Raw genomic sequence first — 16,123 nt, 5'->3', positions numbered from 1 at the left:
GAGCCATTTATTTCCAGAATAATCTATCTGGTACCTCAGATCAATACAAATCTTATGCTAGCTGCAGAAATTCAGAGGTGAGCAAGAATGGGGCTCTGTCTTCAAGCTCATCAGTCCACGTTAAATAGATATAGGCAACCAAACTCTTTCAGTACACTGTGATACTTCCTGTCTATAAAAGATTTTGTCCCCAATTCTTCACTCATCTGAGGGTGCATTATATCTCCACATCCTTACCAAATCCTCTTGAAGGCCAGAGTTGCTTCTCTGCCCCCCCCCCCCAAGACTTTGGGTTTGGCTGTGCAACTTGCTTGGGACAATAGTATGTGAGCAGATGTGATTCAACCAGAGGCTCAATGTGTGTTTGCCCTGTCAAGATGTCCTTCTTCAGTCTGGTGCCCGGTCATGAGAAGTACACACCCACATAGACACTGCCTCTTCACCTTGGGTCCCTGAATGAGACATGTTGAGCTCACTACATGCCCTGGGTAACTTCTGGTCCATGGAAGAGAAGAAGCCTGCTGAGCAGAACTAGAGTCAACCTGGAGCCTGGGACCTGAAGTCTGGAACCTAGAGCTCAGAACCAGGAGCCCGGATACCAGCCTCGCCCAGTCTAGATGTACCCAAACCACATAGAATAAACGATTACTGCTTAAAGTCACTGAGGTTTGGGGTGGTTTGTTATTAGGCATTATTGTGGCCCTATCGGCCTGGTACGTTGTAACGGAAGCTGGAGATAAAGGATCCCAGAAGGTGGAAGAAGGAAATCAAATGTTCAATACTTACAGAGCCAAAGAGGTAGCTGAGAAACAAAAAGAAGGTGACAGCACAAAAATAGAACAGAAAATAAGTAATCTTTGCATGGCAATGCCCTCCCTTCTTTAATTGATAGAGGCCCAAATGAGAAAGTCTTCTAAGTGCCAGGTCACCCTGGGCTCTGCTGACGTAAAAGTCAAGATATAATCATGACTTCTCGAGTGACAAAAGCTGGTAATCCCGAGGTGTCAAACATACCCAACACGCTATAATTTCAGCTTAGAGGGACTCCACTCTTAGGATAGGACACTATTTCAGGGATCCCAGCACAGAGATTTACTTTAATATACACATGTTCTCCCATCTGCATGTCCGTCTGCAGACCTTAGCGTGGGTGTCTTTACTTATTTTTTTACTCCCTCCCACCTCTGCTCTGGCTCCAAAGGCCTTTTATAGAAAGGAACTGGAAAGAATTTCAATCTACAAAGCTACACCTAAAGAAAGCCACAAGGCGTTCCTTTTTATCCTTTAGCCTCTTATGTGGTAATCTTCTTGTGGAATTTGAAAAAAAATCAGTCTAAATGAGAAAACTAGTTTGCTATAGGCAATGTGAGTCCCAGAGTTAGGCACAGAAGAGGGGATCATATATTTTTGCTGCAATGAAAGATTCTCAGTCTCTCTGGACTCACCAGCTCTGTGTTACGATTGGAAACATAAGATGGCAACCACTAACAGAAAATGTCATAGTCCAATGACTGGATATAATTTCAAAAAAAAACTGGAAATTTCTCAAAGGCTCCTCAAAAACATAGTATAAAGAGACCTATCATCCTTTTATAGGTTTTCTCTTGACCAGCTTTCTAAGTTTCAGTGAGAATATATAAACTTCTCAGGGAATACTTCTGAAATGCTCACCTTCATCAAACCCACATCACAGATACATTAAAAAAATAAGTAAAGACACCCACGCTAAGGTCTGCAGACAGACATGCAGATGGGAGAACATGTGTATATTAAAGTAAATCTATGTGCTAGGGTCCCTGAAATAGTTTCCTCTCCCAAGAGTGGAGTCCCTCTAAGCTGGAATTATAGCGTGTGTGTATGTTTGACACCTCTGGATTACCAGCTTTTGTCACTCGAGAGCAAGGTAGAGGTTAAGGAAGTCTCCCTTATGCACCCAAACACACACACACACACACACACACACACACACACACACACACAGCCAGGTCACCCCTCGAGATTTTTTTGTTGTGATTTCCCCTCTCCTCAGTGCCTTCCAAGCCCTGCATCAGGGGTTTGCATGATCCTTGAGTTAATCGCCCTCCAAAAGAGCTCTTAAGGCTTGCCCTTTCCTATTAAGTCTTCTAGCTCCGGTTCCGAAGGACGCACAGTATGAGTAGAGAAAAGGTCATTCTGGAAAGGGTTTTCATCAAATATGCCACACCATTCACCTAGTCACGCTATAGCACGTGGGTGGCTTACACAACCCCTTCCCAGTTCTTTCTGTTCCTCCTTCTTCCCAGAGCCTCTTTGTGCTACGAGATCTTCAAGATGAGCCTCCACTATTTAATCTAGCATCTGACCACAGACCATATCACCAGGCAGAAAAACAGAAGCCGCAGAACTGACTCAACCGGAACTGACTACAACTCTGGGAGAAAAGGGGCTTTGTTTTTGTTTTTTGTCTTTCAAGCAAAATAAAACTTGAAAACCAAAAGCTGTTCTCAGCTGTGAAGGCAGCCCTGGGAAAGTTCAGGAGACTAGCCAAACTCGTTCCATACAATTCAATACAAAGGGTGACTCCTTTCTGCCCTTTCTCACTTGGATTCTTTGCTTCTGAATAAAAGTGTTTCTATTGTGAGAAGTGAGACCAGAGCCCTTGGGCTCTGAAAATGGTTTGTGTGACTTCAGACAATTGTCTTTGCAAATATGATACCATATTTTCACACTGGAACCCACAGAGACCTGTATCAGTGTAAGCAAACAGAACCCCGTATGCAGGGAGCACACTGGGACAGGCAGCGTCTTGATCATTGCAGGACAGTCCGAGATGCGACCGTGAAGATGGGGGATTGACCCTTTGGAACATTCTCCCCTGTCGGCACCTTTTCCTTTCTCTCCAGGTGCCACCCCGGATCCCCCACAGCAACGTCCCCCTCTCTGCTCTTTGGGGTTCCCCTTCAATTGTTTGTTTTTTTTTACCCAGTTCTATAAAATGTGTCCTTAATTGAAACCCGCCAGGGTCTTCCCCCCTCCCTACCATCTTATTCTGTGTGTTCTGCTTACTCCTTCCCACTTCAATCCCCACTTAAAACAACCCTGGGAGTGGCAAGGAGGTGTAGTAAATCAGCAGATCCTAAGCCTCGATCTGAATCCCACTGCGCCACCTAGTGGCCATGCGGTCATTGGCAACCCACCTGCGGAATTGCACTTGTTCTGTTGAAATCTCTGGATGGCCAAGTTTGCCTCAGAGGGTTATTTGTGGGATATAGTGAAATGATACGTGTGGCATTGTTTTGTAAAGTGTTGATTACTAATTTCAGGTTATGATAACTAGCAAATCTCCTTTCTTTGCCAGTTTGGGCTGGGAGTCTCTTGCTTGAAAATGGAAGTAACCACAAACACAGCTTCGAACTGGTGTTCCCTGTCTCATCTTCAGCCATTTCCACCCACCCTCCCTGTCTGCCGCCATCCAGGGCTAAGCTCGGACCAAGACTCAGGATCAGAGCAAAGGCCATAAGTGGCAAGGACAAACCAGCAAACTGACTAGTTGGGAACTGGGAAGACCCTCCTGGTGGCAATGAACGGAGCAGCAAACCCAAAGAAAAGGCAAATCTTGAAAGATTTGAGTCTTGAGGATGCAGAAGACAAAAGTACCAACTGAAACAACAGACATGGGAAAGAGAGTTTCAAACAGAGCCTCGCAGTACGTCCCAAATCAGCCTGAGACCTTGTTTTTCTTAAGGACACCAGACTGGAAACTTATTTAGACTCAGCTATCGATGTCCTGTGAAAGTAAGGAAAGAAATTAATTTTTATTGAGGAAGAAGTACAATTCTGTAATTTTGTCCTGAATATGTTTTCTACCCTGTGATTCCTTACCCATCAGGGAAACAGATTCTTGTACTTTGAAGAGCTGGTGTATGTGAGAGTGTGGTGGAAAATTTATATAAAGCCGGGGCCCTGAGGAGACCTCGGGGATAAAGTTATATCCCCAAGGCTGTAGTTTTATCAATTTTTATCTCTTGTCTGGTGGTTATGGATACAACTAGCCATGAATACAAAAAGGCTTCTGGTTGGAGGTGCTCCTAGCATCTTCTCACGGAACGATTTTCTTTCTTAAAAAATGGCTCTAGCACTGACCACTGACAAAGTTAGAATCTATCCAGTCATGGCCCTGGCCATTCGACCTCAAGTCAAAGGAGCATGCTTCTGAAAATCTCTGCACATCATTTGTGCAGTGATGCTTGCTGGTTGGACACATGATCCTTTCGACCAAGTGGATACAATTGTTTTTAAGGACACCAACAGCACTGTCTGTTTCCAGAGCCATGCTCAATGTGGCCCTGGTCTTGGTTCTTCCAGGGGAAAGCAGTTGTAAGTATTTTTAAATAACCTAGGAACTCGCCCACAGGTGGGCTGGCAGTCAAGAAATAATCTGCTTTCTAGGGGAACATGACAGTTAAGAGGGGTTTTTTGATCAAGAGCTCATATCAATTCACTTGCAAAGGTACTGAATAGTCTTCCTTGAAGGAGAAATGCTTTCTGATAAAATTACTAGTGTTGTCCATTAGGGTAAAAATCCCATCTTCCTCCTCTCTAACCAAGGTATCTTGTTTAGAGAGCTAGCAGTAAATTTAGTATTTAAGCCCTGCCAAAACATGCGAGCTGATGGACTCTAAACATCTCCCCGAAACATTATTTATTGACCCTTAAACATCCATATCCTATGCTCACCTTCATTTGGGGCAAGTTCAGATTTTTTTTTCTTCAATTTATACAGACATAAAAGCCGGGAAAGGATAGGTAATACAAAGATCAGCCGAAGGGAACAAAATCACCTTGTATTTTGCAGACAATTTCTCTCAAGGATGCTATTTTGGGGCTCAGCTATTGCTAAATCAAGTAGATAGGAGAAATGTCAACTATCCCATTAACCTGCTCATCTCCTTTACATAGTAAAGTGTGCCCTTGGGCCAACCAAGAATTTATCCAATAGATGCTATGTTCCTGGCACTGGAGAAGGAGGAAAAACCACAGTTGCTGTTCTCAAGAAATGAACAGCCAAGCAGACGGCCTTCACCATGCCTCATCCATAAAGTGGGGATCATACAGCTTGTTTTAAAGGTGCCATGTGAACATAAAATAAAACAATACGGCGTGCAAACTTCCAGTTACACAACGAGTACGTCACGGGGATGAAAAGTACAGCCCGGGGAATAGAATACTGTAATAACTTTATATGGTGACAGGTGGTAACTATATAATTGTCCAATCAGTATGTTATACCCCTGAAACTAATACATCACTCTATGCCAATTATAAATTAAAAGGAGATACGAAATGTACCTAATGAAATAGCCTGAATAAACCAAAGAAAATGAAATATAAACCTAACACGAAATCTTGTAAATTCTTTAGCTTCACAAGCTTAACACTTAACCGTGTTGGGTATCCTCATTCCTGCCTGTGGGTGATGTTAGGAACAAACTTGGCTGGTGTTCCGGAATGGATTTCAGATGGCAAGGTTAGAAGTTTATTCTCTGCAAAGAGAATCTCCACTTGGCTGGTTCCCATGCAAGCACAGTGACTGTATTAGGAGAGTCCGTGGGTTAACATTTACACGGACGTGAGCTCCAGCGAGGTGGAGAGGACGAAATATAAAACGAACTGACAAACAGACCCCAAAGGAACTGGAAAAGGAGTAGGAGAAAACAGAGGTGTATATTTTCATATTCTTTGGGTGAGGAAAACATTTCTGAACATGACAAATTCCAGGAGGAAATACTTGAAAAAGGATAAATTCGCCTTTATAAAAATGTTACCCGTTCACATGTCCAAAGACCATTACTGATAAAAGAGAAATGAAAAACTAGGAAAAAATATGTGCAATGCACATAAGAGACAAAGCTTTCCAAATCAAGAAGATTTGATAACAAACTCAACAGAAAAATCATTAAGGACGTGAAGAGACAATTCACAATTAGGAAGAAAACGCAAAGTCCAATAACATTTGAAGAGATGGCTAAGTCACTAACAATAAATTTGAAAATGACAATAAAGAAGTAGAGAGCCATATTTCAAAAAGCTTGGCGAAAGCTTTAAAAGGCGGATAATGCCCAATGGAGGATGAGGGGTGGAGAGCCACACAGTTTCACGTACTCTTGGAAGAAATGTCAATTCACGTAACCTGTAGTAGTTCGAGTTAGTGGCATAATCTTTGACTAAGAAATGATCCTTCTAGGTATTTATCCTGAAGTAATATTTGGAATGATGAGCAAACACAGAAATTCTTGAACATTTATCCACTGCTACTATAGTGTATAAAATTGGGAATACTCCCAATGTCCACCAAGAGAGAATTTGTTAAACGAATGGTGCCACGTCTATTCTCAGGGCTTCTCAAGCTCAGCGCCATTGACACGTGGGCCAGAACATTCCTGGTGGCAGGAGCCATCCTGTGCACAGTCGGATGCTGAGCACCCTCCCTGGCCCCCACCCATTCGATGCCACCAGCACCTGGCGCCCAATTATGACCAACAAGAATTTCCCCACACATGGCCCGCTGTCACCTGGGGAGCCAAATCAAGGGGGTTGATTTACCCCCTCGGGAAAGAGATTCCCCTCAGGAATCACTGACCTAAGTGATTATGATGCAGGCTTTAAAAAGAATGTTATCAGAGCCACACACACTGAGCTGGAGAGGCAAGCATGGGATATGGTTAAATTAGACAAGTGACTGTGGCACATTATGTGCTATGTGATCTGATTTTCACAAATACATATAATTCTGCTAATTATTTGTGCATGCTGCTGGGTCCCTAGAAAAACATCAGGGAGAGTCCTGGTAAATTCATGGTCAACAGGGATGACCCTGAACCTCTCATCCTAGACATGAAGAATGTCTGTGTTTAATATGAACAAGTCACATGACCTCTCTGAGTCTCTGGATCTCTCATCTCTCCACAATGTCACTCGAATGATGAAGGACTCGTGAGGAAGACATTCAGAAAGTGACAGGGAGCACTTGTGGTGAGCAGAGCATGACATATGGACTTGTCAAATCACCGTGTCGTACACTTGCAATGCGTAACACAGTGTATCAGCTGTACTTGGATTTTAAAAAATGACAGTCGTTTTAGTGAAAATATTCTGTCTCTGAAAGACATCTCGCTTTGGCTTTGAGGCCATTGTTTTTAAGCTTTTGCAAAAGAGATTCATACCGATCTCTAGAATTTTTCTGAGGGTGAAATTCCTTTTTCAGAGCTCATCAGCAGACACACAGCTCACCCCTCACCACTGCCCTTTCCATGACTCCCTGAGCTTTCCTTCTACTGTAGATACTCAGTATTTCTCTTTGTGGCAATTCCTTTATTTTTGCACTGACTTGAAAAAAAAGAAGAAAAAAAAAAAAACAAAGAAAACGTGACCTTGGAACTTGGGACAGACAAACCATTGAAAACATGAAGGTCTCTAGTGTTTGTTTTATCCTGTGCTGATATCTATGTTATGGACTCTAAAGGAGAATAATTTTCTTGGCTTTTGTTGTTTAAAAATAGGCAATGATGATCAGAGTTCTCAGAATTTAAAATGTCTCAAGCTCAGAGAATGATGGAAGTCGGACAGCAAATACAACTTGTCCTTGCTGATCTATCTGGGCCTTCAGTGGCAAATAAAAGAATCTATTTGATTGAGAGGTTTCTTTAACAGGAGACCCCATCTGTGATAGAAAGAACAAAATTAACTGTTATGCTTCATTTGTTTTCATTATCCACAAAACAGCATGTCTCTGAGATCAAACAGATTTCACTCTTTTCCTCTTAATGCAGCTATGGCAAGTGTCAGAAAGGAGAGAAAAAATCTCCTTTCTCTGGCAGGCCCGAGAGCCTAGAGGGAATGGGGGGGGGGGGGCATCAGATTCAGGATTTTAACACAAATTAGATAATAGGATAGTACTTAAAGGAAAAATTGTTCAAGAGGTATCACCCAAACTCCTAGAAATGTCGAATGCGGAAGAGGCGTTCCTGGAAGTGATGGGAGATTAGGTTATTGGCTGAAGGGAGATTAGACAAAAACTCCAATTACGTTCAAACCGAGAGAGCTATATTCTGCTGAATTCCGTGCTCTTTGTACAAGCAATTGGGGATTGATTTCAGAGGGCCTTCCTTCAGTAAGTTCTATTATTTAATACCAGAAGCAACTCTGAATCCTTCACAAGTGAGTGACAAAATAGCTAGCCCAGAGTAGATTTTGGTTACTAAGAGTAGCTACTTTGAGTAAAAACCAGCACAGAGAGTCTCATTTGGCACCATGGCTGAAAGGCTACCTGGATGGGGACAGACTAGACCTCTTTACTTCCATTCCCATGATGCCACCGGCCACCTGCTCACCTTCTCCCACTGCCCGGTGCCTCGGCAGCATGGAACTTTCCCGTGAAGTCCCACGCGCTCACTTCTCTGCAGTCTCCTCATCTGCCCCGGGAGGGGGGCGGGGCTTCGGGGGTTTTCACCTTTGCTTTTTCTATCAGTCCAACTGTATTTTTCAATTTTTCACATAGTCCTCAAAATGCATGATTGGCTGGTGGCACCCAAGTCTCTTTCCAGAGCTGCCATGGGTTTATCAGAATTTTAAAAATTCTTCTGACACGTCAGCATAAGCTTTGAGTGCAAAGAGCAGTGAACGTGGCTCTCCAGATACCGAAGTTAACAAACTGGTATTTGGCTTAGTGTTCTTTTTCAGAGAAGAGACCAAGTCGATTATTCTTTCCTGTTCCTCATCAACCTACAGAGCTATGGGAAACATGCCCCATATACATTTAAATATTTACCATCTCGGGTGTCTGGGTGGCTCAGATGGTTGAGCGTCTGCCTTCGGCTCAGGTCATGATCCCAGGGTCCTGGGATCAAGTCCCGCATCGGGCTCCCTGCTCAGTGGGGAGCCTGCTTCTCCCTCTGCTTCTCTCTCGCTCTGTCTCTCATGAATAAATAAATAAAATCTTTAAATAAATAAATAAATAAATATTTACCATCTCCCCCTTGTTCATGTATTTCTTCTCCTTTTTGTTTTCTCCTCTATGAAAATTTCAAAATCTGCTTTACTACTTGAATTCTGAAGTTGTTTTTGCTAGGAAGAGATGTTACCTCTTTAGATCAATAAATAATGTGTACAACTCTAATGATATTTTTCTATTAATATTTAGCAAAGCATTAAAGTGAGTCTCAGTGTGATAAACTTATGGAATTGATGAGCTCTGACCATGGGGCCACCTAACAAGGCATGTGCTTCTGAAAGACATGACTCTGTGCAGAGGGCTTCATATTAATTTCTGAAGTACTTGGGCTAATGTTTCATTAAGGAACCCTTAACAAACGCAGTGTTCACTTTTATGGAGGGATTTAACGGGACTTAATGGATTTATTCTATCACTTTGTTCATTTAAAAAATACTCTTTAATTAGATATTACTATTAATGGATCTATTATGCACATTGCAAGGAGTCTCTCCAATTATTCAGAATCTAATCATTAAAATTTATCAAATCAGATGGAGAAAGCATAGATGAAAACAGTTACATATTTACATAAGTACCCTGGAATGTAAGACATGTAACAAATGAACAGCTGAGATCTAATAAGGAGGGGAGGTCCTCAAATATACTTGAAAAATTGATCATTTATCCAAATTTTTCTTTATATACAAAAGTTTAGTTATTCATTCACTTATTAAACATATATTTGTCTACTACTAATAATGTGTGAGCTACAGTGATTTAAAAAAACAGAAGAGGGGCGCCTGGTGGTTCAGTCAGTTAAGCATCTGCCTTCGGCTCAGGTCATGATCCCAGGGTCCTGGGATCGAGTCCCACATCGGGCTCCCTGCTCGGTGGGAAGCCTGCTTCTCCCTCTGCCTCTGCCCTTCCCCCCGCTCTCTCTCTCTCTCCATTTCAAATAAATAAATAAAATCTTTTTAAAAAAATAAAATTTAAAAAATAAAAAATAAAAGACAGAAGAATTTCAGCATCAAATGAAAGCAGAAATAGACAAACCAGTAACTACACCAGAACCTGGTAAGTGCTAAAATAAAGGTAAGAGCAGTGTGCCAAGGAGCAAAAAGGGCAACTCACTTGACTTGAAGGCAAAGGGAGAAAAAGACCTTTGGAGACAAGGTGACATTTGAAGTGAGTCTTAAATGTTGACTTAACACTAACCAGGCACGTGAGAAGGAGAGGGATACCGTGGGCAAAGAAAATGCAGAAACACAGAACACCGTGTGTTTCAGGAGGTCACGGCGCACAAGGGGATATTGCGAAAGGTTGAACTGCTGTCGTAGCAGTGAGGATAAGGAGAAGACGGTGAATTAGAGAACTATTTCAGAGAGCTTGACATGCCTTGGGAAACTGATCATACGCAGAATGGATTGATAGATTTCTGACTCAGTGGCAGTACGTAAGGGGGTGCCTTCCACCCGTGTAGGGAATGCAGGAGTCAGAGTGCATTTGCGGAGGATGGAGTGTCAGGGACTGTGATGAGCACCATCTCGGACAGGCTCTTTAGAGAAGCCTATAGGAAATCCAGATGGTCCAGGCAGCCAGATATTTGACATGGAAAGAGATCTGTACTGAAGATACAGAGCGGAGATTGTTATTATTTTACCACAAAGGGTGTCTTCTGATTATATCATGAAACCAAGTTGTCAGGAGAGGTACAAATTTATTTTTGTTGTTGGAGAAGAAAAACTGTTGTTTTCAGAATTAGTGTCCGCTATCATCTACCATAACACATGCAGACCTAGTGTATAACGGAAGCTTGAACATCTGCCCACACCCCTAAATTAGGGACTCTGGCATTCTGCTGAGGACTAAGCATTCCCAGAACATGGGGTGTGGAATGAGAAAGAGGTCAACAGGTGACCAGAAAATTGGGGGTTAAAAAGCAAATGATAGGGGCACCTGGGTGGCTCAGCCGGTTAAGCATCTGACTCTTGATTTTGGCTCAGGTCATGATCTCAGGGTGGTAAGATCTAGCCCCATGTTGGGCCCTGCAGTGGGCACAGAGCCTGCTTAAGATTTTCTCTCTTCTTCTCCCTCTGCTCCTCCCCCCTCAAAAAAAAGCAAATGATATATGCAAATGTTCACAGAAGCAATATTCATAATAACCAAAAAGTGGAAACAGTCTAAATAACCATCAACTGATGGATGAATACTGAAGCATATCCATACAATGTAATAGTATTCAGCAATAAAAAGGAATGAAACCCTGATACATGTTATAGTATGGATGAACCTTGAAAACATGCTAAGGGAAGGAAGTCAGTTACAAAAAAAAAAAAAACATATACAATTCCATGTATAGGATATGTGGAGAACAGGCAAGTTTCTAGACACAGAGAGTAGATTAGTGGTTGCCTAGGGCTGCTGAGGGTAGAGAGCTGGTGGAGAGAAATGGAAGGCAATTGCTAAAGGTATGGTGTTGCTTTGGGGAGTGATAAAATGTTCTAAAGTTGATTGTGGTGATGGTTGTAAAACTCTGTGAATGTACTAAAAGCCATTGAATTCTACATATTAAATGGGTGAATTATATAGTATGTGAATTATATTTCAATAAAGTTGTTACAACAAAAGAATTTTATAGTCTTATTTCACAAATGAATATTTCAGTAACTATGTGTTGAGAGCCTACAAAAAAAGCAAATAATGTCCATATGATGAATTATTAAGTGAGAAAAACAAGTTGCAGAGTAATGCATATCTTAGGGACCCATTTTATAAAAATAAGCATCAAGAAAAGCCCTAGTATATGCATTTATGTTTGTGTAGCATGTATAAGTTACAGAAGGATAAACACATTGCTTTCAACAAAAGAACAGGAAAGGGGGAGGAGTGGGTAATTAGCTTTTCAAAATACATGACTATATATTTTTCTAAAGATGAGCAGGTTATACCTTTATATTTTGAAAAATTAATACAAACATGTATTTTAAAAAAAAAACACACAAGCAAATGTGGTACCAGGTCCTGAACCTCCTTACAAGGGTGACAACTCTCTCTGTCTCCTGCTTGACCCTCAGCCCAAGACAGGTCAACTCAGCCCCATCCAACCCAACCCCAACCTTGTGTCCACGGATAGAGATTCACTCGTGCTTAAAGATGGAGGGTAAGAGGGAGAACATGTGCACACAATCAATAAAAGCAATAATGGAGTATTTGGAGATATTTTTGTGAAACACGTACTCTGTGCCCGGAACTCTATATCCACCCTCTGATTTATAACCCCGTAACAAATCTAGGAAGTAGGTATTCTCATCTCCACTAAACATACAGAGATGCTCAGACTCAGGAAAGCTAAATGATCCACCCAAGGTCACACTTCTATGGAATTATAAGGGCATATCTGCCTGACTCTTTCCAAAATCTCTACTACTTTGTGTGTCAAGAAGCTCTGAGCCTATGATTATATTCATTGTAAAGGGGGCAAAACTAAGCCTCAAGAAAAGAAACTGGACCCATTTATATGGGGTAATAGTGTCCCTTAACAGTAAAATGGGGTCCTAGCTAGAATCAAGGACGAAGAACCTGGGTGGAAACTCAGTCCTTCAGGCTGGGCCAACATGGTGGGATAGAGGGTGGAAAGATCAAAGACCCAGAGGAACAGCCCAAGCCTGTGAAATAGCCTGGAGTCCATGAGGATCTTGGGAAACAGGATCTTAAAGGGGCTATAAATCTGGGGGGCTGTTTGAGTACTTCAGACTTTTCTCTGAGGATACGGAGGTCTAGGCCCAGTTTGCCATGGAAGCAACTTCCGTGAAAGAAATGCACAAGAGTTCCAGAGTCATGGCTAGAGTATCAGTAGAGTGATTAAAAACTCCCATGCCTTATCAGATGGAGGTGAATATCCATGTGGAGCGCACAGTGAGGTTCCAGCTAGTCCAGGCTCAGATTCCTATCATGGCTGTGTCCAAACAATGGTTCACTGGAGCCAGCTTATATTGGCTTGCAAAGAGCTGCCTGCTCCCATACCCTCCCAATTCCACGTTCACTGATGTCACGTTGGTCATTTGTAATCATCCATGGTGGGAGCACCTATACCATGGAAACTGGCAAATGCTCCAAATCAGGGCTTTTTGTTGTTGTTGTTGTTTAAGGGCCAATTGCTAAACATTTACAACTGCCTCTAGGTATTAACCCAGATGGGAAATAGTGAGGGAACCTATGAGGAGGTTTTGAGCATCTGATCAAAACACAGTGAGGATGCTATTATACCCATTCCCCAAACTGACCTGAATGAGGGAGTCTGACCAAATAGAGGGGCTCTACACGGCAGGAACACTGGGAAATAAGCAGCACCATTTGGGTATCTAAGTTGTGACTCAGGCAGGTAGGGAGCATTTTGTCAAGTGTGTGTTTTGTAGATGGCCTCAAGAGTGCAACGTGGACTGAAAGAAACTCCATCTCTGGGAATACTTCTGGGAGAGAGTACTGGTACTAACGTCAGTACCTCGGTGCTGTTCTTAAAAGCTGTAGCTAAAGACCAGGGTGGGCTGAGACTGTATGAGACCATATGAGATACTTTTGGTGGATTCTCAGAAATACACAAGGTTGACTTTGAGGGAAAGGCTGAAGATATGGTGTTAGCAGGTGGGGACTACGAGCCAGCTATATCCAGACACTATAATAATGTTACCTCACTTGTACCTCTGCTTGTGAAGCCTAGGGAGTTCGGGGTTATGATTATTTTGTCTGCCCCATCAGATTTGCTTCACATTTGTCTCTGTGATGGGCAGACTTCTAAGATGGCACCTCATGATTCCCATCCTCCTAGTATTCACATCCCCACATAATCCCTTCCTATTGAGCACGAGCTGGACCTAGTGATTTGATCCTAATGAAGAGAATATGGTAAAGTCTTGGGACATGACTTCAGTGATTAAGTTATAAAAGACTGTGACTCCATCTTGCTGGTAGTCTGTCTTTATTGCCTTCTTAGTTTGTACACCTTGATCAAGCAAATGTAGAGAGGCCCACACGGCAAGGAACTGAGGGCAACCTCCAGCCAATAACCCTCAAGGAACAGGCCCCTCAGTCCAATAGCCCTTGAGGGGCTGAATCCTGACAACCACCATACGAGTGCGGATCCTTCCCCAGCTGAGTTTGATATGAGACCATAGCCTCGGTCAATACCTCGATCACAGAGTTGTAAAACTCTCCAGAGCCAGAGGATGCACACACCTAAGCTATGCCTGAATTCGTGACCCACATCAACTTTGAGGTAACAAGTGTGTGTTGTCGTAAGCTGCTAAGTTTGGGGGTAGTGTGTTACACCACGGTAGTTAACTAAGACGGGCTGGGATGACACAGGCTAGGAGGCCACAGATGTTTGTGCACTCAGTTTTGGGTTGTCCCTAACCTAACCCTAATCATAAATCCTGCCGCAGAAAACATCAAAAAGGATGGGTACAAGATGGCAGGCTATTAACAAAAATAACACCCAATGGTATAAAGAGCTACAGTGACAAGCAGATAGGCTTTGGGAAGTCGGACGAGGCCTGATGGATCTGACCAGTAAAGAAACATGAACCCTTTGTACACTCAATTTATTACACAGACACTGAAAGGAAGAAGAGCTAAGATGTCAGCGCCCTGTGGTCCTTACTCAGAGAGACACCAAAATAAAAGCAGCTAGATAATGGTAGCATCAATGACAGGACAATTTTATGTCTGTGGACAAGACCTGTATTACATCACTCTCCGTTTTCTGCAGGCTAGAGTTGTAAAATAGCTCCTGTAAAAGGGGAAAGGTGTGGTGGGGATCTCCACCAAAACACAGATGGTTCCTTCCACCACCATACCAAGGGCTGTGAGATTCACGGTAATGATTTACGGGTGGTGATATCATTAGCAGCATTTTGTAAAGAAGAAATCTAAAGTACCCAGAAGGTAAGCTGAGCCGTTCCAAGTCACACAACGTGAATGGCAGAGCCGGGCTTTGAAATGGGCCTACACTCCTAGCCTCCATGTCCCTCTGCCTCTCTGCACTGAGCCAATTAGCTTGGCTGGACAAAGGTCCTGAGGAAGGAATGATCAAAAAAGGGAAGTGGCTGACGTTTATGGTCAGGAACTCTGGGGAACTGAGGAAGGCTGAAAATCAGATGATCGGGTTGTTCCATACCTTGAAGAAGCCGTTACGCTTGTTGTCCTCTATGAAGGAAAAAGGAAACAAAAATCAAAACAAAATGAAGCTTCTATGAGGGGCAGTGTTTTCTTCCTTCTCTGGGCAGGAAAACAGGAGACGCCAAGCAAATGGTGTTCCTGAGATGCTGGCAACCTGAGGACAGCCCACTGAGAAGAACCTCTGTCATGTGGTAGCCACATTTCTCCCGAGGACAGTCAGGTGGGAAACCTTAGTGGTAGGGACCAATGACTTTCTGTTACTGGCTTGGAGGCTCAGAGACAGGAAAACACTAGAAACCCCCGCTTGGCACAGAATGCACTTTCTCTCTCGAAAGCAGTGCTTCTCAATGGGGCAATCCTCCCCCACCAACCCCGCCACACACACACACACACACACACACACACACACACACACACACACACACACACACACACACACGGTTGGGAAATCTTGCCTGAGAATCTGCAGGGGAAGAAAAAGAGCGTGGAAGAGGCAACAGATTAATGAGTACAAAATCAAGCATTTGCCTATCTCATCCCTTGGTGAAGGGTTCCTCAAAACAGCCAACAAGATGGATCAGTGGAGCCCTAACTTGTTTTCTGTCTTAAATTATTAGTGTTCTGTATCTCCTAGAAAAATCAGATATCTGGTTCATAGCCGGAGCCAATAATTGAGAATCATGCCATGAAATGCAGTCTAAGTAATTTTTCTTCCCATGCCTGCAACATCCTCAGTCCACAATTAGGATCATCTAATACCTTATGAAATGCCTGGACATCCATTTTTCTAAGCAGACAAAGAAATCTGGAAAACCTGAGGTGCTTCATTATTCGACAACAAAACTGATTCACTGAGAGCCCACAAGCATAGCCCCTTTAACTTAATAGGTGCATTAGAATAATTTGAACTGCATTATAACAAAGTCAAAGAGCCACTTGGTAATCTTGGTCATTGCCAGATACAAACAAGCCCAAGAA

At 42.8% G+C, this 16,123-nt stretch overlaps 1 pseudogene; it reads right to left on the bottom strand.

The window, feature by feature from the left end:
* Positions 1 to 702: 702 nt before the first annotated feature.
* The window catches only part of LOC114218049 (beta-hexosaminidase subunit beta pseudogene), a 75,026-nt pseudogene continuing 59,605 nt past the window's right edge, over positions 703 to 16,123 (bottom strand).

The sequence above is a fragment of the Eumetopias jubatus genome, unplaced genomic scaffold (assembly GCF_037043125.1).
Source record: "Eumetopias jubatus isolate StellerSeaLion01/CBP00866 unplaced genomic scaffold, mEumJub1_p1.0 scaffold_11, whole genome shotgun sequence".
Taxonomy (NCBI): Eukaryota; Metazoa; Chordata; class Mammalia; order Carnivora; family Otariidae; genus Eumetopias; species Eumetopias jubatus.
The sequence above is the reverse complement of the archived record's forward strand: the minus strand, read 5'-3'. Positions and strand labels throughout refer to the sequence as shown.